Source organism: Ambystoma mexicanum, chromosome 8 (genome assembly GCF_040938575.1).
Source record: "Ambystoma mexicanum isolate Mex_15411 chromosome 8, UKY_AmexF1_1, whole genome shotgun sequence".
Taxonomy (NCBI): domain Eukaryota; kingdom Metazoa; phylum Chordata; class Amphibia; order Caudata; family Ambystomatidae; genus Ambystoma; species Ambystoma mexicanum.
In genome coordinates, this window is record NC_090929.1 from 1698558109 (window position 1) to 1698581755 (window position 23647).

At 48.5% G+C, this 23647-nt stretch overlaps 1 protein-coding gene across 1 annotated transcript in view; it reads left to right on the forward strand.

Moving 5' to 3' along the window:
* Positions 1 to 23647, forward strand: part of LOC138473469 (deleted in malignant brain tumors 1 protein-like) — a 376653-nt gene that overhangs the window by 106811 nt on the left and 246195 nt on the right. The window lies entirely within an intron of this gene.

Consider the following 23647-nt stretch of genomic DNA (forward strand, 5'->3'; position numbering starts at 1 on the left):
CATTTCTGCAGGAAATGACGTCTGCTGTTTTAGAATGCGCAGAACATTTTAGGACTGCTAGGTTCAATGGAAGACTTAATGCTTCGATACACCTATCTAATAGGGCTGCATGTTGCACCGGAGTGCCGTTCACAGAGAGGAAGCCCCTCCTTTTCCAGCATGACAAACCTGCGTGCACAGTTGATGTCACATAGGCAGAGTCAGAATACACCATCACTTCTTCATTCTCAAAGCTCTGCAGCACTTAACTGAGTCCCACTAATTCTGCAGCCTGTGCTGAGTAATTCAAGGACAATCTCACATCTGCCACTCCCTCAAATTCACCATCTCGATTCAATTTTAATACTGATGATCCCATATGACTTTCCCGAGTTTTGTGATCAATTCTCGATGACCCATCAATAAATACAACTTCCCCCTTCCCAAGATCATTTTCTCTAATTTGGGGGATTTTGTTATAATTTTCTCCTTCTGGCTCTCCTATAAACATTCCTGGGTTCACTGTTTTACATCTAACTATTTTAATTGCAGTGTTTGAAATAATTACCTTGAACCCTGATGTTCTTTGTGTGGTCAATGAACTTTTGGGCTTCTCTAAAATTGCAAATAATGCATGCTCCACAAACAATGTTATTGGACACCCCATTTTCATACTTTAAGCCATTTCTTTTGCGAATGGTGCAGCTGCTCAAATCGGCTTACAAAGTAGTGCCCTTTCATAACTGGATCTAAAATCCCATTATAATAAGCGAATGGCTTGTGCCCATGTCCTAATGTCATCTTTTGTGTGAGAACTGCATTCATAACTTCTCCATTTGAATTAGAGAATAAGTACAATTCTTCATGATAATCTGGAATTCCTAACACGGACTGTACTGATTGCCTTATTTAATTCATCAAATCCTTCAGTCATCTCATCTGTCCATGTTAATGTACTCTTGTCTACGTGGGCTTCTTTAAGTGCTTTTAAAAGTGTTTGCGGGGGGGCGCTGTTGAGCTGCCAAACAAGATGGTCGCTTGAGTGGAGAGCTCCTGCCAAGCAAAATCCTTTCTGCAATACACCCAGTTATGCCTACATAAAAGAACAAACTACTGAAATCAGAGGACAGGTGAAAGCTTGGTAAATCTGGGGACTGAATCCTGGACTGAACCGGCGACCGAGCTCTAAGCATTGAGCTCCTGAATTTACTACGCGCCGGAGAACTGCTGTAGGGGAGCGGAGCTCTTCCCGAGCTGTGCTGTGCTACGGCTGCAGCGGACTAGGTGCTGCCACCTGGCTCAAGCGCTCCACTGAAGGTGGTCCCGTCGGGCGAATGTGATTGCCCTGATATGCGACAAAACAGGGTGTCTGACTTATATCACACTGGCTGCTGGGCTTCGGATCGAGGGATCGGCGCTGTGCCGTGAGGCGGCCCCAGCACATTGCCAGACCCGTGCACTGCCTCGCTGGGTCCCGCGAGCATGAGGAGGTGTTGCCCTGGAGACCCTGCGGCTGCCATCCGGGCTTTGGGGTGACCGGTGACTGTTGCACAGCGCTGCGATGATACTTTGGAGGAGCTCCGGATAGGCCCTGCCCATGCGAGGTCGGTAGGAGTGCGTGTGGCTTTGGTCCGACTTTAAGGCCTGCGGTGGCAGCCATCCTCCGGATGCTTGGTGCGGCCGCCCCCGGAACGGGCCGTTGATGATCCGCATACGAGCCTTGGCTGCACTACAAAATTGGATCGTCACCTGAGCGGGTGCTTGGGCGGCTGGGCTGACTTGTGCTCTGCCATCTGCTTCATACTGGTCCTTTCCTGGAGGGGACGACGCCCAGGCCTGCACTTCTTGGCATCCGGTGGGTGTGACTGGGGTCCCGGCGGTCTCGCTGGGACAGAGACCCCTGAAATATCCTCTATCCCGTGAGTTCCATGTCCAACTTAGTTTGAGAATTGCGACGAGGATTATGCACCGAATATCCTTGAACTGTAGGTACCATAAATAAGTTTGCAGACTACTCTTGTTGCCTGCAGTTGCTGGTGCTGGGAATGGTGTTACACTGGCTGCTCTTTTTGGTCTGCATTGGCTGAGAAACCACCTGATCCTCTAATGCTTGCCTATCCTATCTAAGGTGTTTGGCCAGTGTAGCCATTGTGCTGATGCATTGACTTGAACATACTGATCATCCGTGCTGCGGCAGCCTCGCCGGCCTGTGAGACCCGGCTTCTGATACCTGCAGTCGGTAGCCATTAAACTTTCCTCCCTGATCATTGCCAGAGTCACATCTTTTGGCTGGGCCTGTCAATCCACTATTGCTGGCCCCCTCTGCACCTTTTACCTGCTGGGCCGCTTTCTGCATCAGAGTCGAGGCCCTCCTGTCATTTTTCTAGGGCTCCATTAACTCTACATTGACAGGTTGGTCATCACCCTCCCGTGCTTGGAGTGTTGCTGCCCTCGGGTGTGGCTTTTGCCTGCTTGTGGTCACGACCGGGCCTATATAAATCTTTGAGGCGCTCCCATCCCCGCCATTACACCTCTGACTGAGTGGTACTACCACTGAGCCATGGCTAAAGGGGCCACATCCAAGAAGAAGGGGCCTATGGACACCACCAACACCCCAACCAAATCCTCTGGCCCTGTAGGTGACCCTCTGTCATGATGCCTACCCCTGGAGCACCAGGCCAGGCCCAGCACCCCCGGGAGCAGGCATCACGCCCCCGGGTAAAAGCCCACCGGCCCTTTATAGGGGATCTTTGGAATCTGTCCTGGCGCCGTTGGCGCCAGGCTCATGTTGGACATCAGTCCTGGCGCCATAGGCGCCAGGCTCATAAGGGGAAGTGTTTGGTGCACTTACCTGAAGCAGACCATGCTGCACACTCACCTGATGCAGACCATGCTGCATGAAGAACCAAGCCAAATGAGGCTTAGGAGGGACTATTTTTCTGAAGGAACTATTTTGTTACTTGGGTGGGGCTCTGGAAGAATACTCACCTGGAACTTCTTCCAAAGCTATTTAAGCCACGCCCGGACAGCCACACGTGCTTCGCGTTGTTCTGCATCCCAGCAGCTGAACGCTCACCGTGTCTGCTCCTGCACCTGGACTCCAGCCACGCCCGCCTCGAACCTGGAACACCTGTAAGGGAATAAGAGAAGAGAAAGGTGAAAACCAAGAACTTATTCAACCTTCTTACCTGCATCCGGAATCTTCACGCCAGCATTCCTGAAAGAAGACTTCCATTTAAAAGAACCGCGTTGCTCGCTGCAGCGCCGCGCTTCACTCACCTGTTCCCGAGACGCCGCCCGGCTCCATCGCGGCTCTCAGCACCGGTCGCCACATCTCTGCACCTAGGGGAGAGAAGAAGAGACAAAAGGTGAGCAAGGGAACACAAGAGGAAAGCCGAATTTTCAGTCATATTACTTACCGGCTTTTCTTGGTGAACCATTCCACATCTCGGGTCGGCGCCGCATCTTTGGCAGGTACCGCACCCCGGCCCCTATGGGGAAAGGACAAAAGACATTACTGGGAAATTATAAAGACATTTAGAGGGGTCGCCCTCAGCACTAACTCACCTGATTTTACCACCGGCAATTTAACCCCTCAACGCATCGCCTTTGTTCTGCACCTGAAATAAAGGACAGAAAAAACAACATAAAAGGAGGCTCACACTTGAACTTTTGCATCTTCATACTTACGGCGTATCGCTCAGAAAAGTCAAGTGGATGTGCCAGCGCCATTCTGAAAACCAGTGAAGTAACTGGACGAACGCGCGCCCCTGCACCAGAAGCAGGATGGAGAGTTCATCCTTCCAAACCATAAGGTGAGCTTAAACCGGGGGTTTTGGAGGAAGTCAGAGAAGAACGAAGGGGGAAGGGGGAGCAAACACACTATTCAGCAGACAGTTAATCCCCTTTCTCATCTGCAGAAGGATATTCCTACGGGCCAGACAAGCAAGATTTGGGGGTCCTGTTCAATCGGTGGTCCGAATTCTGCACATCATGCTTGAAGAGGCCACAGCAACCCAGACCAGACCAGCGCCTCCGTGGGAGCCAGGTGAGCGTTACACCCTCCGGTGGATGCGCAGTCCCCCCCCACGGCATCGAGGGAGGACCACCTGCTGGCGACTGTACAGAATGGCTTTCTTGCCGTAAATGTCAAGCTGGATGACATAGTCTCCACCATAGGCTCCCTAAAGTCAAAATTGGAAAAAGAGGGGGCTCGCATCACGGAGGTTGTATCCAGAGTTGGGGAAACTGAAGATGAGATTGCAAAGCATGGGCGAGACATAGCACGTCTCCAGACAGAGTTTAACAGAGTCCGCAATAAATGTGTCGTTGAATCGTGCCCTCGCCGCAATAACATTAGAATTGTCAGGATTCCCGAGGCGGCCTGCAAGGGCCCGATGGAGCAATTCAGGGAAAATCTACTCAAGACTCTTTTTGGACCCTCTGGATTCTCACAACATTTCCTAGTTGAGAGGGTGCTCCGGGTCCTAGCTGCGGTTCCTAAGCCGGGCGCCCCTCCTAGAACGACTGAGGTTAGGCTCCTAAATTATCGCGACAGCTGTGCTCTCCCGGCGCAAATCATTCGATCCTGTCAAAAAGTTGTTACGGATGCGCCAAGTGCAATATGCCCTTCTATACCCCGCCAAACTCCGCTTGCAACACAGGGGCAGGGCCCATTTATTTGAGGAGCTTGGCGATGCTGTGTCATATATTAAAGCCAACATCCGCATCCCGCTGCCACAGAGGGACTGTGGCAACGGGGTTGGCTCCCCGCCGCATGCTGCTGCCCCGAACATAAGGGATAATTATTGATGATGATGGGCCACACTGCCCTGTCCGCATTGTTCGTCAAGGCGTAACTTTCTGGGCACGAGGTCTGTACTGCGGTTGACAGCCACTATTAGATTTCCTAGGCAGTCTCACAGTGCACCCCACAAAGCTCATTATGTTTGTTACTAGTTGGGTTTACATCGTCAAGTTGGGGAGATGATGAGGGTGGGGGTGCTAATGGGGATGTTGGTGCCTGCATCAATGTGCAACCAGGCTGCTCTGAATGGGTGGTGTTGAAGGGCTGCTTCGGCCCGATGATAAGTTTGTTTAATCAAAAGTTGAAAACAAGTGAAGACCTCTCCAATAGCAACATGTGCAATTCGTTTCTGCTAAAAGCCCGACAATGATGGTACTTAACCCGCATTGACCATGAAAAATGTGACTACTAAACTCACTTTTATGTCTTGGAATATCCGTGGCCTTAATCATCCCGTTAAGGCCCGAAAGGTGTCCGGGTATATAAACCGTTGCTCACCCAAGGTAGTAATGCTTCAGGAGACACATGCGCTAGGGACCACCAATGAGTCATTTGCTAGAGCCTGGGGCACACAACGGTATTATACCAGCTACTCGTACCAGTCACGCGGAGTGCTCACTTTAATACACTGCTCTCTACTATTTCAAGAATGCAAGCACAGCATTGACCCGCTGGGAAGGTATGTGATAATGTGAGGTGTATTACTTGGCGTTAAGGTTGCGCTTGTTGATACATATGGCCCCAATATTGATGACCCCCAATTCTACTCCCAAATCCTTGGCCTCCTGATTGAGGTTCCACTCACACACATTATATGGGGGGGGGTCTTCAACCTTATCCTTGACTGTACCCTAGATCGCTTGAGAGACACGTAGAGGGAGTTTACGGCAGCTGGCTGTATGGTGGCAAGTGTAATGACCCATTTAGGGCTTGCTGACCACTGGCGCGGTCGCTACCCGACCAAGCGCAAGTATAAATACTACTCTTCGGTGCACGATGCACATTCTAGAATTGACTTATGGTTGATTCCTGCCACGTTCATGCCGCGGGTCGCGGACTCTGCAATATACCCTCAAACCTTGTCTGACCATTCCCCCATCACTTTGACACTTGAGTGGTTTGACACAGTGCAATTACGCCCGCTCTGGCGCATGCCTCCAGAATGCCTGTCAGACACGGTACTTACCGAGGGATTGCACACTGAGTCAGCAGAGTTCTTTCAAAGGAATATATCGTCGGTTTCCCGGGCTGGTACAGTGTGGGAGACCTTTAAGGTGTGGGTCAGGGGCGAGATAATCTCCAAGGCCTCTGGGAGGCGTTGTGAGACCAGGAGGAATCTCGCAGAGGTTGAGGCAGATTTAAAAAATTTGGAGGATCAATATGCTTGTACGCGTGATCGGGCGTTGCTTAGCTGCATTAAGGATAACCTCCTAAAGTTCTAAGAGCTGGCAGACCATGATATCCGTCTGCTATACCACCCTGTTCAGGCTAGGAGGTATGGGGAGACAGATAGGCCGGGGCGCCATCTTGCACGGGCGGCCTGTGAGGACTCGGGCACACAACACATTTCGGGGATTCTGGGAGCATCTGGAGGAATCCTTAACTCCCCGTAAGCTGTAAATACAGAATTTTATGAGTTCTATAGCATACTCTACTCCAACTCGGTTGAGTGTGCTACTGCAGACCTGGAACATTATCTTGAATCTATCCCGCTCCCTAAGCTCACGGAAGAGGCATGGCAGGCGTTAAACCTCCCCCTAACCATTGATGAGATTGTTTATTTGGGTTTTTACAACAAAACATCATGAATTTAGGCATTCAGCATACAGTTATGGCAGTATTGACAATAAGAGGCAGCAAGGTCATAGGGGTAACATGGGTACATCCAAGAGACAGAAACGGGTGGCAGTTCTGGTTGTGTCATGTGTCCATGGGTGAGGCAAGAGGAGAGGAGGGTGGGTGTGGGAGGAGTATGGGGGGAGGATAAGGGGGATGTCTCTCAGTACACATCTAGCCATTTCCCCCATATCTTTCGCAAATTTTTGGGGGCAGCCGTAGATGCGGCGTTCCATAGATGTGCACCTACTTACTTCTTTGATCCAGCGGTATAAACATAGTGGGTCTGTCGAGCACCAGTTTGCAGCGATCAGTCATTTCCCTGCTCCCAATGCCACTGCTAAGAACGACTTTTCATGTTTAGTGAGGTCGACCTCTCCCCAGATTCCCAGGAGTGTCATTTTGGGGTCTTTCGGAATTGGTGACCCTATTGTGTTGGAAATCGTATTAATGCAATCGTTACAGAAGGCTTGTAGCACCTTGCAGTCCCAGATCATATGGAAAAAGGTGCCTGTCTCCCGTTTACATCGGAGACAGGTTTCATCACTGCCCCCCCCCCCCTCATTTGGCAGGGGCTGTGCAAGGGTAGTAGGAGCGGTGAAGTATTTTGAGTTGTATCAGTCTTAGTTTGGCTTCGATACCTATCTCTCGGGGGAACATCAATGCGTCTACCAAGTCTTCTGGTTCCAGGTCACCCAGATCCCTTTCCCATCTCTCTTTCAACTTGGTAAGTGCTTTAGTTCCCAAAGAGTTAAGGGCTTGGTAAAGCGTGGAGGTGACTTTGGAGGGGATACGTTGCGGAAGAGTGTTGGTCGCCAGGGGGGAACAAGGAGGTATAGTGGTTATGCCTGGTAACTGGGTGTGTATGGCATGGGCGAACTGTGCATGTCGTAACCAGTCCATAGGTGTCAGACCAAATTTGTCATTCAGGGTTTCAAACTCTAGTAGGCGTCCCTCTTGGATCACGTGTGCCAGTGTGTTTATCCCTTGTTTTTCCAAGCTCTCGAAACAGCCCATTCTCTGTATTTCTGGGAGGTGTGTGTTGTACCATATGGGTTGGGCTAGTGTTGGTTTTGCTCCCCAGCCAATATGTTTGTGTGCTTCCCTCCAGCCATGGCAGATATGAAGTGGCTTCATTCTTGGCATTTTTGATATTCGATTGTTGGCGGCATGTAGGGCCTGAAGGGGTGGTACGGGCTGCATAGCCTCTGTCTCAATGCGGATATGTGGTATTGTGGTTTCGGCATTTAACCATTCATTTACTACCCCTGTCTGTGTCGCTAAATAGTAAGTGCGCATACATGGTAGTCCAATGCCTTCCTCCCAAACTGAGCGTTGAAGTGTTGTGAGAGCGATTCTGGATTGCTTCCCCCCCAAAAGCAGTGCGTGTAAGTTCCTGTCTATGAGTGCAAAGGTTTTGTGAGGTATGGGGAGTGGAGCATTTTGTAGGACGTATAAGAGTCTTGGGAGTGTCATCATCTTGAACAGAGCTGCTCTGCCCATTAATGATAGGGAGAGCGATTGCCATTGGGAGACGTCCTTGGTAAATCTGTCGAGTACAGGTTGTAGGCTGAGCTGGAGGAATACATCTAGGGTTGGGCCAATGCGTATGCCTAGATATGTGAACTCTCGAATGGAGACGTGGTAGGGGCAAGTCTCAGGGATCGCGGCATCGCCTCCCTGGATCGGGAAGGAAATGTTTTTTTGATTGTTTACCTTCATGCCGGCGAAGGTTTGGTATTCCTTGAGGGTATGGGACACAATCTGACAGGAGGTGACAGGGATGCTAAGAAATATAAGCAGGTCGTCTGCATATAACGAAAGCCGGTCTTCTCCTCCCCCTGGCCAGGTGAATCCAGACCAGTTGTAATCTGTTCGGAGTTTGATTGCTAGTGGCTCCATAGCTAGCAAGAATAGGAGGGGGGAGAAAGGACAGCCTTGTTTGGTTCTGTGGCCCAATGGAAACCATCTAGAAGACTTGCCGTTCACTCTCACAGTTGCCTCTGGGGATGTGTATAGAAGTTTAACCTAGGAGATGAAGTCTCGGCCAAAGTTCATCCGGGCCATGATTTCCCACAGGGCCTCCCACCCGACTGAGTCAAATGCTTTTTCGAAGTCCACCGCCAGCAGGGCTAGTGGGCAGAGTATCTCCGGGGCCCTATCGAGGGCAAGTTGGACTCTGCATAGATTCATGCGGGTGAACCTGTTGTGTTGGGCATGAACCCACATTGATCTGGATGGACGAGGGACTCGATCACATTGAGCAGTCTATTAGCCAGTACCCGGGCAAGGACTTTGGCCTCTCTGTTGATCAGCGAGATGGGTTGGTAAGAGGTACATTCCTCTGGAGGTTTCCCGGCTTTAGCTATGACCACTATGCACGCTCTTCTGAGGTCTGGAGGGAGTGTGCCCTGTTCTTTGCTCCGGAGAAACATGCGGTGCATGTGTCCTGTTAGTGTGTTGCCGAGGTACTTCCAGGTCTCCTTTGGGAAACAATTAGGCCCCAGGGTCTTTCTGGTTTGAAGCTGTGCAAGCGCTTCTTGCACTTCATTTTCCGTGATGTCGGTGTCTAGGAGGTCTGTTTGTCTTGCTGAGAGTCTCGGGACCTCGATCCGGTCGAGAAATTTAGAGGGAGCGGGTGTGGGGCACATTATGGGTGGGGTGTAGAGTTTTTTGTAGTAGGTGGCAAATGCTTCTACTATGTCGGAGTCTGCAGTTAGTAGGTGATCGGATGGTCAGCACATACACTTTACTTTGTTCGCATCTCTCCAACCAAGCCAGGGTTTTATTTGCCTTGTCCCCTCTCTCGCCCCCTGGTTCTGAACTAGCCGGTGTGCTGTCTGTGCATTATCTAGGGCTATGTTACTGAGGGCTTCTTGTGCCGTTATCAGGGCCTTTTGCGTGGTTTTGGTTCCCTGCACAAGGAATTGTTCCTCACACCCAGACACCCGTCTTTCGCCGTCCACAATCTTTTAGGTGTATTGTTTGCGGAGATAACTTCCCCACGAAGGACGGTTTTATACGGCTCCCATATCGAGATTGGGTATTCCACGGAGCCTTTATTTCAAAGTATTCTATAGTCTTTTTCTCTAGTTCCTCAGCAATTTCGGGGAACCTCAGGTGATATGTGTTCAGGCGCCAGGTGGTGTCTGGGCGGTGGCGAGCGCTCTTCAGGGTTATAAAGAGCGGGGAGTGGTCCGAGATACCTCTCACCAGACACTCAGCAGATACGAGCCTGTGGAGCATGTTGCGGGGGATGAAGGCATAGTCTATTCTCGAGAATGTTGTGTGTGCGCTGGAGTAGAACGAAAACCCGTCATCGGTATCGTGCAGTGTTCGCCAGGTGTCAGACAATCCCAGCGTCCCAGCAAAGGTGTATAGAGCGGTCGGGGCATGTCGAGTTCCGGTTCTCCTGTGGGATCTATCAAGAGTGACTTGCATAACTTTGTAGAAGCCCCCCTTAGGGCCCACAGGTCTGCTTCCTCTTCCAACAGTACATCCTGCAGTTCGCCGAGGAGTTCGTTCATGAGTGTTGGAGGAGCGTAGGCCGCGATAAGGCCCCAGCGTTCTCCCCAGATGTCAGCAAGTAGCACTACAAATCGCCCGCGGGGGTCGGTCCGTACTTTCCTGACCTGTAAGTGTACCCGTTTGCGGATGAGTATCATTGTGCCTCTGGCACCTTTTGTGAACTCAGCTTGATATGTATGCGGATAATTGGACCGTTTGAAGAAGCCGTTACCGGTTCCGATCAAATGGGTTTCCGTGAGGAGGGCTAAATCTGGTGAGTATCGGTTGAGGTACTGAAGCACCAGTCTGCGTTTTACAGAGGAGCCAAGGCCATAGTCTATCAGTGTTTATCCTAATCGCGTGGGTCACGTTTTGGAGGCATCAAAGAGGATCCTGTGTCTTAGTTGCCTCCCGGTCCATGCATTGTGACCTCTCGTTCTCCGTTTGGTGTCCCCAGCATCTATGTCCATCGCTGCCAGTGGATATGTAGTATAATCCTGGAATATCCGGATATATCTTTTACAAGGGGTTGTCTGGAGATTGCCATGTAGCTGTATAACTTGAACCAGGGTATTGTGGGTAGCCCAGTCCCAGCGGGTGGAGAGTTTGTGCTTCCTGCGCCGAAAGGGATTGGTGTCATGCCTTTTTGTTCTATGGTTCTAGTTGCCAACACCCGTAGAACTCCCTCCACCCTGTACCCCCCCCACCCAACTGGAAGCACCTGTCACCCAAACATTAAACTTGAAACTTTAAAACTTCTTCGGGATAGCCCGGACTAAGGTGGTAGATTTACCACATGAAGGGCGGCGGCCGTTGAATCAGACCTCTTGGGGGTTATGTTGCAGCCCGGTGATTGCGGTGTGAGGGCTTCATCCGTTCTCTGCAGTGCTTTCGTCAGGGTGCAGTGCCATTTCGGTTTCCGGGCTTGTGGGGGTTGAGGAGGGTGAGGGCTGTTTGGACCTGGGTTTCTGTCCAGGTGGTCTGGGGGGCAAACATCGGGTGCCGGGCCCATTGAGGATTTGTGTTTTGAGCCATTCCCATGCCTCTTTAGGGGTGTAAAACAGGTGGGCTGCACCCTTGTGATGTACTTTAAGTAATGCTGGGAAGAAAAGAGCATATTTGATTGATAGGGAATGAAGTTTCTTCTTCACTGAGTCAAAAGATTGGCGGGCCTTTTGGACCTCTTTGGTGTAGTCTGGATAGAACCCAACACGGTATCCGTTGTATGTGATTGGCCCTGAGGCTCGGGCCATCTGGCGGATAGCGTCCCGGTCCTGGAAGTTTAAGTTTAAAAGGCGTGCGATTATCGTTCTTGGCGGGGCTCCGGGGTGGGACGCCCAGTGGACACGCTATGCGCTCGCTCGATGGAGAAGAATTTAGACAATTTTTGGGGGGGCAAAAATATGAGCCAGCCAGTCTTCTAGGAAGAGTTCAGCGCTGGGGCCCTCAGATTGTTGCGTCGTGCCCTTCCTTCACTGTCTTCCGTGCGATATTTGAGTTGGTCAACTTTCTTGGAGATAGTTGCCAGTTGCTGCTGTAGTTAGCATACCGTGTCTTCCGTGTCCGATATCCTTTGTTCGGATTCCCCGACTCTGGACGACAGATTATGTAGGTCTTGGCGGAGGAGGGACACTTCCACGGATAGTCCTCCAATTTTCAGTCAGAGATGTCCTCGAACTACCAATCGCTTTCATAAGGTCGGTTATTGAGATGGGAGAGTGCTGAGTTTCCTCCCTGGGTTCTCCACCTTCCAGGGTTTGTGTCACAGGTCGGGGAGGGGCCCCTAGTGTGAAGAGGTCCATTTTGCTTTGCAGGGTTTTTCTTTTGACCTTGTCCTTACCCACGAAGCCGCTAAGCGACCTCAATGAGGCGCTGGGTCTAGATAAGTCGTTCCAGTGTATATTGGGCTTTGTGGGTCCTCTGGATCCTGGATCTGGATCCTGTGGTCACTCAGGTAACAGCGGAGTGCCTGTGATTCCAGTGTAGTGCACCATGCCTAGTCGGGTTCCGTGTTTGTCAGGGGTCAGATAGGATATGCTTCACGAGCTGGGATCGGTCAAGGGTCCAGAAGGCTGGTCCTGTGGTCTCGGGGATGCCGCAAGGTGTCTGAGCCTGGGTATTTGTGGGTGAGGGGGACTAGGTTTACGGTTCCAGAGTCTATGCTATGAGGGCCTCTGCTTTGGGTGGTCTGTGAAGTGGGTCCCACGGGTAGGTCTGCGTTGGTGCCTTCCGTGTTTGGAGTCCAGTGCCAATTGGTTGGGTGTGTCACCTTGGAGGGAAGTGGTGCAATTGTCCATAGGCAGCGCTGTGATTGTCTTTGGTTTGCCCGCCCTCACTGTGCACTCTGTGGTGGGGTCTGCAGGGCAGAGGTGCCTTTTAGTTTATTGCATCTGGAGCGTGGGCACTGGGAGTCTGTTGTGTGACGTGGAGGGTGCCCGGGAGGCGGGGCCTGGGCTCATGCAGTGCCTCGCCCCGATCTGTGGTGGTTCTAAGTCCAGGGCCTGGGCTCCGGGAGTCGCTTTTTGGTGTTTAGACCGAGGGGTCCTGTTATCTCCTCCACTGTCACCTTGGTCCCCGGTGTGGGTCAGGGCCGGTGTCAGTGTCGCTGGCTAATGGGCTAGTGAGAGGCGCTTTGGGCGTGTGGGCTGACCCAGTTCTGTAGGGTTTTTATTCCCCTCCTTGGCACCTCACCTTCCGTAGGGGTCTTCAGCAGGGCTGAGGGAAGCGGGGGGCTGGAGGTGTTTTTATTGTCGGGTGCCTCCCAGGGATACAGGGGCAGTCCCAGCCTTGTGGGAGGAGGGGTTTCCTGGATGCTCTTTCTTAGTGTGAGGGGCGCGCGTGTTCACCGGTACCTGTGAGAGGGTTCCGGGATGCCTTGTTGCACTCCGATACTATGTCCGGACTCGATGCAGTCGCCGACCGATGTTGCTGGTGTTGGAGCAGAGGGGGATATCAGTCCTGCAGGAGGGTCTCTTGGCAGTTCCAGCCGCTGCCGCAGGTTCCTGGGTGGCGCTTTTGTTTGTCCAGTGAGTTCCCAGCACCGGTCGGTGCACCCTGGTCTCTGCTCCAGTCCCGCTTCTCAGACACTGCGGGATCCCGCTGTTCGTGTGTGGGTGGGCTGCTCCTGCCACCTCGGGTCACTGCAGAAAATGGCAGCCATCGCACTGCCTATGATTTTCAGTCGTTCCTCACTCTCTGTTGCAGCGGGTGATGCCCAGGGGGTTCCACAGCACAATAGCAACGTTCCTTTATGGAAACCGGCCCCGGGGCTTAATATATGTCAGGATGTTAGCCGCGGCCGCCGGGAGCCGGATTCACTAGTTCCTCAAGAGCGGCTCGCGCATGCCCAGTCTCCCGTTGATGAGATTGTTGATTCTATTAAATCTCTCCCCTCCGGTAAGGCCCCCGGCCCGGACGGGCTCGGGATTGAATTATATAAGGAGCTGAGCTTGATCCTGGCGCCTCATCTACTCAGCACTTATGAGGAAGCTTTGCAACGTGGAACTCTCCCCCACGCTCTATGTTGGAGGTGCTGATTACTGATTACTGTGCTCCTGCAACCTAATAGACCCCCTGAAAATATGGGCTCCTTCCGGCCGCTTTCTTTGATTAATTCTGATACTAAGTACTCGCTAAACTATTATCGACTAGGCTGCTCCCACTTGTGCCAGAGCTGGTCCACGCGGACCAGTCTGGATTTATCCCTGGACGTACAACGGCATATAACCTGTGTAGACTCTTTGGGATACGCTCACAATTCGACCCAAACTCACAAGCGATTGCTGCTTCATTAGATGCCGAAAAGGCGTTTGATTTCTTATCATGGCAATTTCTGTTCTCGGTTCTCCGACGTATTGGTCTGGGTGAGTTCTTTATCCAATGTGTGAAGCCACTCTACTCCTCACCAAAGGCGAAGGTCAGGACAGGATCCACAATATCCCCTATATTATTGCTCGCCCGGGGTACACGACAAGGCTGCCCCATTCCCTGCTGCTTTTTACCCTTTCTATAGAACCCCTCGCCTGTATACTGCGGCTTATACACCTACATCGCGAACTCCGCATGACCGATCCTATCCACATAATTTCTTTATATGCGGACGACTCACTTCTATTTATTAGAAACCTGTCAGTCAACCTCCCCCCAATACTTGAAGAAGTGCGCAAATACACTAAATACTCTGGGTACCGCATAAATGAAGATAAGTATGAACTGTTCCCATTAAATGAGGCCACAATCCCACCGACAAATCTTCTGGGTTTAAGTTGGGCACAGGATAAGATGAAATATCTGGGGATCACAGTCTTGCGACAGTACCAAACATTGTTTTTCGAGAATCATTGGAAATACATACTTACCCTTACTGACAAATTAAATATATGGTCCAGACTTCCGCTATCGTTATATGGCAGACTCTCCCTATTGAAAATGGTTGTGGTCCCCAAGTTACTCTATTATTTTGTCAACATAACTCTGTGGCCTGATAGGAAATATTTTGATAAACTCAGATCATTGGCATTTGGCGTCTGTTAGGGGACTGATATGCCCCGCATGAAGTGGGAGGCTATGACTAAACCATATGAACAAGGTGGCCTACAGGCACCTGATTTTGGACTCTACGACGAGGTAGCCCAAGCACACTTTGCCAGTCATTGGTATGCCCCACACTCCCTCCCACTGCATACAAATTTGAAAAGGTATAGTGCTGCCCCCACTTGTTTGCGCACCATTGTTCTTGCCAACAAACATCTCGACCCCTGTACTTTGACCTGGTCCGCACCACTATTAATGCCTGGTCGAGGGTATTCAAGAGAATGCAGTTTCCTGAGCCATATGCAGGCTCCATTCCCCTATGGCATTGCCCTGGGCTCCCCCCCACCTACGATAGATCTATTAGGAGTGGATGGAATCCTGAAGGGATAATGACATTGAGGGACTTCTTCCCAGAGGGCACCTATGTATCCTTACCAGATTTTGCTGAAAAGCTTGGTGGAGGCCCCACTCGTACACTACAATATTACAGACTTAGAGCAGCAGTCAGATCCAAGTGGTCATCCTTTCCCAAAGAACCTGACGTGTGCCAGCCCCTGGAACTGGTAGTGACCACAGGATATACTCGAGGGGTAATCTCTGCACTTTATAAGAAATGCCAAGAGACACAGGTGCCGCCTGGTGCTGCCAGACTGAACTGGGAGAAACATTTAGGCTTCCCACTTGATGATGCAAGGTGGACATGTTGGTGTAGACTCACTAGGGAGGTCTCGTTAAATGCTAGACACCGACTCATCCAATTCAAACTGCTTAACGGCCTGCATTACACCCCTGAGAAGGTCTCTAGATTTGCCCCTCTGGTGAGCCCCAATTCTTACAAATGTGGGGCTGATGTTGCAGACACACATCGCATGTTCTGGTCCTGCCCTCATGTTGTTAGGCTGTGGGAGGAAGTGGCCGTGAGTCTCAGTATATGCACCAATTTACCTCCGATGCTGACATTTCCCAAATATTTATTTGGAGATATTGGAAAGATCTCATTTAAAAAAAGAGGACTATTAACCTTGGCTATCTTATAGCAAAGAAATGTATTCTGCTCAAGTGGAAGTCCACGACTGCACCAAAGATTGATATCTGGTTGAAAGAAATGACTCTTGTAAGTCACTATGAGGAAACATACATATCGCTGATTACACCGACTTGCAGACCCAAAAACATTTGTGGACCATTACAAGAATATTTGTGTGGTCAATTGTCCAACACTGATTAACTTTCTCTTACTTGGCTTCTGAATGTACATTACACTTAGTTGAATATACTTGTGTAATTATGACACATTGACAGAATGGTACGCAGATATGTTCTAATTGATTAAATTGGATGTCTTCATTGTTCAATAAATAAAGTTTTTAAATAAAAGAAAAAGTGGTTGCATGTATGTACTGTAAGCAAACACCCATGCTGTACAATAATTACATAAGCCTAGAAGTACATTTCCCTCACTGTTTTGGTGCTGAGGTTTTCATGATCGCTTCTGAACTTTCAAGTGTCACGTTTTCCCATCATGAGAGATTAACCATCCTATAAACAAGACTTTTCTTTGTCTACTTTATACACTTTCTCTGAGAGTATTGTCATGAGCTTAACTGAGTCTTCTCTGCACCTTTCTTCTGTCTCACTGCACACCAAAATGTCATCCATGCACTGGATTATTGTACTTTTGAGTTGGACATTGCCCAGGTCCATCATGAAGACTCTGTTAAAGATCGCAGGGGACTCACAGTACCCCTGGGGCAATCAAGTATGTTTCAGTTGAGTATTTATATATGTAAAGGAAGTCAAATCTTGCGTATCCTCATGTAGGGGAATTGAAAGAAATGCATTTTTTAAATCTCTAACTGAAATATTGGCTTTGGATGGGACGTTACGAAATATTGTCGCAGGATTCGGAACTAAACGAAACTCTGCTTTGACTATATTGTTTAGGGGCGAAGGTCCTGCATAAATCTCCACGACCCCCCCCTTTGATTTCTTCACAAGGTATACAACTGTGTTACACGGATAGTCAGAAGGTACTAATATGCCTTGCTTCATTAAAGCGGAAATGTTCTCAAATATGCCTTCATCTACTTATCTAAACATTGGGTATTGCTTTGCCCATGGCAAAAGGGCTCATGGTTTAATCTTAATTTTAACTGCTCCTATTCCTTTTTCTCAAACTCACAAAGGGAGGATAGGGTACTCGACCCCCTCTCCCGAACCACAGAAGCCGAATAGATCGACCCTCCCACCGTGGTTGGCACGGGCGCCTGATAATGAATAACACAGGAAGCCACATGGCAGCCAATGGGGGGAAGAAGGAGTAAGGGAAAGGGGGTGGAATGACAAAGAGAAGAAGGGGAAAACATAACAAGCAAGCACATAACAATTACTACAATGTGGGTCAAAACTCCTATACCTGAACTCTACTCCGGAATCTTTAACATGTCCTCCTAATACCTGAAAATACCCTCCTGCATACAAGGATAGAAAACCATAGAGTACCTAGCATAGCATATCCTTAGCACTGGTCATGTAAGACATCACTTTCCAGACAAAGAACATGGGGTTAAATACTCAGACATGACATAATACTGAAGCAAACGGTGGAATCTTCCACTTGACACTGGCAAACTGGCGAAATGGCAAAAACCAAGGGATATCCCTTGCATGAAGGGACAAGACTCATGGCCCACGGGTCACAATGAAGTGACAAACAATGAATCACAACAACTACACCAAACACGTGCCCTCTTGCTGTGGGTCACTTTGTAATGTTTCATAAATCAAATGAACTAGAGATGATTCTCTCCTGGAATTGCATACTGGGTTAGGAATAATGTTAATCAGTTCGTCGCTTAGTGGCGTGATTCCTCTAACCCTCTCAGCAAGGTAAAAAACAGATAAGCAGCCAAAGAAAACAGATTTCTGAAACAAGCCAATGAAGAAATGCACTTAACTGGTGGTCCGTATGCCTCACGAGGACATCCGGACCCTCAAGTCAGTTGCCCATCACGAAAAGTAAAGCTGATTCATCGCCGAGGCCCAGCTCCTGCTTTCTCCTGCAAATAATTACTTCCGCGGCCCGGGGAGAAGCTTCACAGTCCTTCGGCTCCCAGCGTTGTTTCATCTGCTCGCGTCCTCAGCTGCCGCCCGTGCTGATAAACTGTAATTACCTGCACTGAGGCACGGGCGGCGGCGAACTTTAAGCAGTTCCTAATTAATCCCAGCTGGAGGGCCGCGGGAAACCTTCGAACTACACACTCTCAAAGCCTGCTGCAAAATGTAGTTTTTCCCATATTTAATGTCTATTTGGTTACAGGAAGCGCCATCCCCTACCCCAAACCTTATCCCTGACACTTTTAATAGAAACAACTTCGTATGGGCTTGTGGTCCATAGTATGTTTGGCACTTTCGCAAAGTCTGAAAAAATGGCAGTTTCTTTCTTACCAACGCCATTCTCTGCAGTTTTTTTATATTTGTTAATTTAATCCAATAAGTGAGATTTATAAAAAATACTTGTTCATCGTCAGAGTAGTCATCTCTAAACAGTTCTTCGTTTGTCAAATCTGTCAGTCTGTACCCTTAACTGAGAGCTATCACTGTTATCCATCCTCTTCCCTCATCATTTGTCCCATGGAGCAGCACCCTTTCTTCTCTGACCACTGCTGCCTCTAATGCTAAGGATATAAACTGCCTTTCTTCATCATCCATTGGTATTTCTGGTCTAAAAAAAATTCATCAGGTATTCTCAACATTATGCCTATCAATCTGGGAAACCACGATAATGGAACAGTCACCCCATACAGAAATACCTCTATATCTTAAGGAACTCCTCGTAACGACTTCTGGCCTGTAAAGGCTAATATTAACTCTCCCAGATTCATGTAATGTATTCCTGGGGTTGAACACACTATCCCATCACCAGTAAAAGATATCGTCATGTTAAGCTTTCTCATCAAGTCTAATATTTGACAGGCGGTTGCCTAAAATATGATAATGGCATTGACATATCATGTTTTCCTGTAGAGATTGGTAATTTGTCTGTAAAAGGAACTAAACTCATCGCCCCAGTCCATGTCTTCCAGATTTGTCATCATTAAATTAGATGAAGAATAGAGACTCGACCTCAGATCAATAAAGTAGAGAAAGACTTGGGGGTAAAAGCTATACTGAAAAGGAGAAGGAGAGGAAGAGTGAGGTGGAATGTAGCTCTGGGGAGGATGGAAAGATGAAAATGTGGGCTCTCCTTCCAGACATAATGACCCAGATGTTCCGGAAATTGAGCTGCCCCCGGCCTCTGAAATCTTTATCTGTCTGACCTTGCAGATAGTCTTTCCCCCTTGGCTTTGGCGAGCCTAGAATAGGTGATTGTGTCATTAACTGATTGGTCTATGCTGACGACGTGGTGTTGTTAGATCATACACTGATAGGCATCCAGCGAATAATGTTAGGTCTCCAAGAATATGCTCTCTTGAATGATCGAAAAATGTACTCTGCAAAATCTGATGTTATGGTCTTTGGTAACTCAAGTTGTGTGATCGGATCATTCCTGTTACTTAGGAAATTCTATACGTGGGCTTTAGATTTATGGGGTTTCCATCATTGAAACTCCTAGAGAAAGATATTGAAAAAAGGTCTTACAATGATGTTGCCAAAGTAAAAAAAATACTTGGAACCTATTGCAGATTCTCACTCCTCCCTCTGATAAAATTCTATAAATGGAAAGTAGTTCCAGTACTTCACTACGGTATGGAAATAGATCCGAAGGCTCGGAAGATAAATTGGACCAGCGTAGAGGGTCGAATTTGGAAGAAAGCGTTGACCCTCCCCATGTCATTATCTGTAGTTTGTTTACGATACAAGCTGGGGCTACAATCGTTGCAAGCCTGATATCACTGGTGGAGGGTTTCCCTTTACAGATGGATAGTGAAGCCATTTATATATGGACATTGAAGTTCATCTCAAACGGGGAATTGTGAAATTCTATCCGATCTGAAAAAGGATGTGAGTATTGTGGAAGAATGTGGCCAGTCTGAAATTGATTTAATTGAAAATCCATTGAAAGTGAAAAAGACTATAATACTAATGGATTGAATAACCACAAAGGGCAGATTTAGTGGTTGAATTTTTTTTAAAATCTTTTGCGTTTGGGTTTACACCTAGGGGCGATGTTTTGCCATATTTACGGCGTTTTCTTCATCGAAATGGAGGGCACAACTGCTGAGATTTCGTTCAAATCTGCTGGAAACAAGCGAGATAAATAAATGTCAGAGGAAAGTTACTATGATGCAAGGGAACTGTGATCTTTGTAGGGGTTCGAATTTTCAAAATTTGAGGCCCCTGTTCGTAGAATGTGTTGCAACAAAATCATTGAGAATAAAACATCTTGCAAGATTTGTGGGTAATGAGGATTGGTTAGATACAGAAGAATTGTGGTCGAGATTATCTGCGGGGCACGAAACATTTCTGAGTTTGTGTATATTGAGGTTTTTGAATGAATTGGGATTGATTAAGTTGTGACATTGTTAGATCAATCAGAAGACTGTGTTGGGACAATTATTTGATGGATATGCTCAATATGCTTACCATTCTAATTTTGACTAAGACACAAAATAACAAAAATAAAAAACTAAGAAGAGTGACATGTTTGTCCACTATAACATGGGGGCTAATAAAATGTGCACTATGACTTTTAACCTCCATTTGCAGCATCTCAAAAACCTTGACTAACGAGTTCAGAACAAAGTTAAACAATGCTAAGGATGGCGAAATAATGTTACGAGGCCTGCCACAAATAGCATGTGTTTGAACTATATGCGACTTGTCAGATGATATAGACGAGTTCGAAGAAGAGTCCTTTTCATTATCCCTCATAGTTTTAAACAGCACAGCAGTGTCTGATAAATGGGGTGAAACGTTAGCCAAGGTATTATCAGTTCTCATAGATTGAATTTCAGTAAGAGATGGGGGGACTTTCGAAGGGTAACACCTGTTCTAGACTCAAGAGGAGACTATTATTTTGCAGCATGATCGTGTGAAAAAGCTTGGGTAAGTCTCCTGTACTGACACTTCTTGACCTGAAAAAGTCAGTGATATTTTTCTTGATGTTGTAGGTGTTATTATACAATCATGAGAGGGGGTTTGCGAAATACCTCAAGAACAGTATGTGATTCTCTACTTATACAATCCCCACCACCATGGGAATTGGCTTGGGCATCATAGGTTGAATCAGGACAGAAGTACCTTTAGTGCTTTCCCCAAGTTTGCTCCTCTAAAAATAACATAAAGGTATAAATAATCACGCACCTTACCCTAAAACCAGAGAAAGATACACCGGGGGTGGCCACCGAACACAAAGTAGATGCGAATTAGCGACGCTGTGACCTCACACGAACTACACAGACTGCCTTCTCTGTGCCGCTTTCCTTGCAACGCGCTACACGATTGCTGTGTGTTTACAGGAAACACACTTTCACTATCAACTGTAGACTCCTGTAACTAGCTCCAATGTAGAAATGGTCATGTGTGTGGTGTATCCGTAATGGGCCCAGTCACGTGGACGAGGGGAGACCTGAGTCACGTGACGTGGGTGGGTGGGTAATAGAGTTAACCCAGAACTACATCAGTCCGAGGCTGGAAGCCAAATGAAGTGGTCGCTGTCACTTTATTGCACATGCTGTATGCTCGAAGCCCATGCAGGCCTACGAATGGAACGTGTGCTTTGCCCCTGATTCAGGCACACTCATTAGGACAGAACACTGGCGACGAGGATGATCAATCCACGTGTTTCACAGAAAACATAAATATAGACTGAATCATAGAATTTGAACACCGCAGCGGAACATGAAACGCTGCACACGTGCATTCCGTAAACAGAAAGAAAATGGAATTGAAAGGCCTGCAACTGACGTCGGAATGGAGATTAGAGAATGTTCTACCCGACCTCTCAAAACACACTGGTAAGCGCTGTTTTCTCCACAACGTTCCACATCTTGATAATTTGCCACCCAATTCAAATGGCAACGTTACAAAGATTTGAATCCTTAACTGTATGCTCAGTCCACAAATCTCTCAGCACTGGGCATCCCATACTGCTATAACCATGGTACTGGACATACACACCCATTGCTGTGGAGAATGGACAGTGTTAAGCATATCCACTGCCCATCACAGAAAGTCAAAACCGCCTGAAGAACACGTGGGCGCATGTGCCGTCACACACGGGAAGCACAAATCCCAGGCAATTTCATGCTACCCGTTAGCTCTGAACAGACAACAAGCATGTCAAGCCCAGATACCGGCCCGTCCAGAGCGAGGGGGAGTACTGCAGATAGGAGGAGTAACATATTCAGTCCAGGCGACCAGGAGACGTCACAGACAACCCTCATGCGGCCGTTCGACCCATACACCACAGGCACAGCACTCCGATGGGGCGTATGGCTGCAGCAATTTGAATTACATTTAGAAGCAAGAGACATTACTGAAGAACCAAAGACGCACGCTCCTCCTACTGAATATTGGTGCCGCAACACTGCGATTGTTCAATACCCTTCCCAACAACGGAGCAGCGGATGACTATTAACGCAGCCAAAGTGGCACTAATTAACAAGCTTAAGCCAGAACTTAACCCTGATTGTGAAAGGTTCCCCTTCTGTATGACCCACCAAAGGGAAAAGGAGACAATGATATCCACGCCAGGCTGAGAGAGCTAGCTGTGAAGTGTGATTTCCCAAACAAGGAGTTTGCAATCCGCCTACAAATCATAAATGGCCTCTTGTCCGAAAAGCTGCAGAGAGCCATTTTATCTGAGAATGTTCCACTGACCCGCATTCTAGAAATGGGAAGGCTCTGAGAACAGACAGATGACGAACTTGCGGTAATGGAAGCCGCAATTCAACGCTTGCCGCTAGATAGCCCCCGGAAAGGTGAAGACATTGCAGCCATAAAAAGGGGTCCAGACAACTGGCCGCAGGAGGAGAGGCACCCCAACTACACAAAGCCTGGACGCCCACAGTGACGTAGCGATACCTGCAAGTGGTGCGGCGGCCCATAGCACAGAGGTGAACCATGCCCGCATTGGGTGTAACGTGCAGGAAATGCAAACGATTTAACCATTTTTGCAGCGGTATGCTTAAAACCATCAAACCTGAGAGAGACAAAGCAACTACAAGAACGCTGAAGGGACCCCAACCAAAGCGAATCGTCTTGCCAATCGAGAGGAAGAGGGAGAGCCAGAGCAGTCGATAGCTCACAGAGGTCACCTAGTAACAGTGAAACCGAAGAATCATCCGACGAGAGTGGATCCCCTGACAGACGAAAGAAAGAAAGGCAGAGAAATCCAAGCAAGAAAGGCCATCACATACATATGATCTCAGCCATAAAGCCATCTAGAACGAGACATAGATAGAAGAGAAGGCAGAGCAATCGACCATCCTGCACATTCCTGCCAGATGGGCGCCCCACCAAGGTGGTCATAGACACGGGAGCGACAGTCAACGTCATGCCAACCCACACATATAACAAACTTGACCCAAAACCAGCGCTTCAAGACAGGCTTGTGGAACTATTTGCATATGGCAGCTGAAAGCCACTATCCGTACAAGGGTCATTCCGGTCCAGTCTAACCTATGATGGAAACTCATGCCGGGTGAGAATAGATGTCGTAGACGCTGGCCTGGAAACACTCCTGAGTTGCTGAACAGCAGAGAAACTGTGCCTGATACAGTTTGCATTTTCCATCAACCCGATAGAAATAGACCGCCTTCTCAGAAAACACCACCGAGTATTCCAAGGCATTGAGTGCCTCCCAGGCAGGACAATTAAACTGCATATCGATCCAACGATAAAACCAAAAGCAGTACGGCACTGCCGCATTCCCTTTCACGTGAGGGAAGCCGTTGAGAAAGAGCTCGAAAAACTGGAGATAGGAATCACAGAAAAGACCTCTGGACCCACCCCATGGGTGTCACTGATGGTTGCTGCACA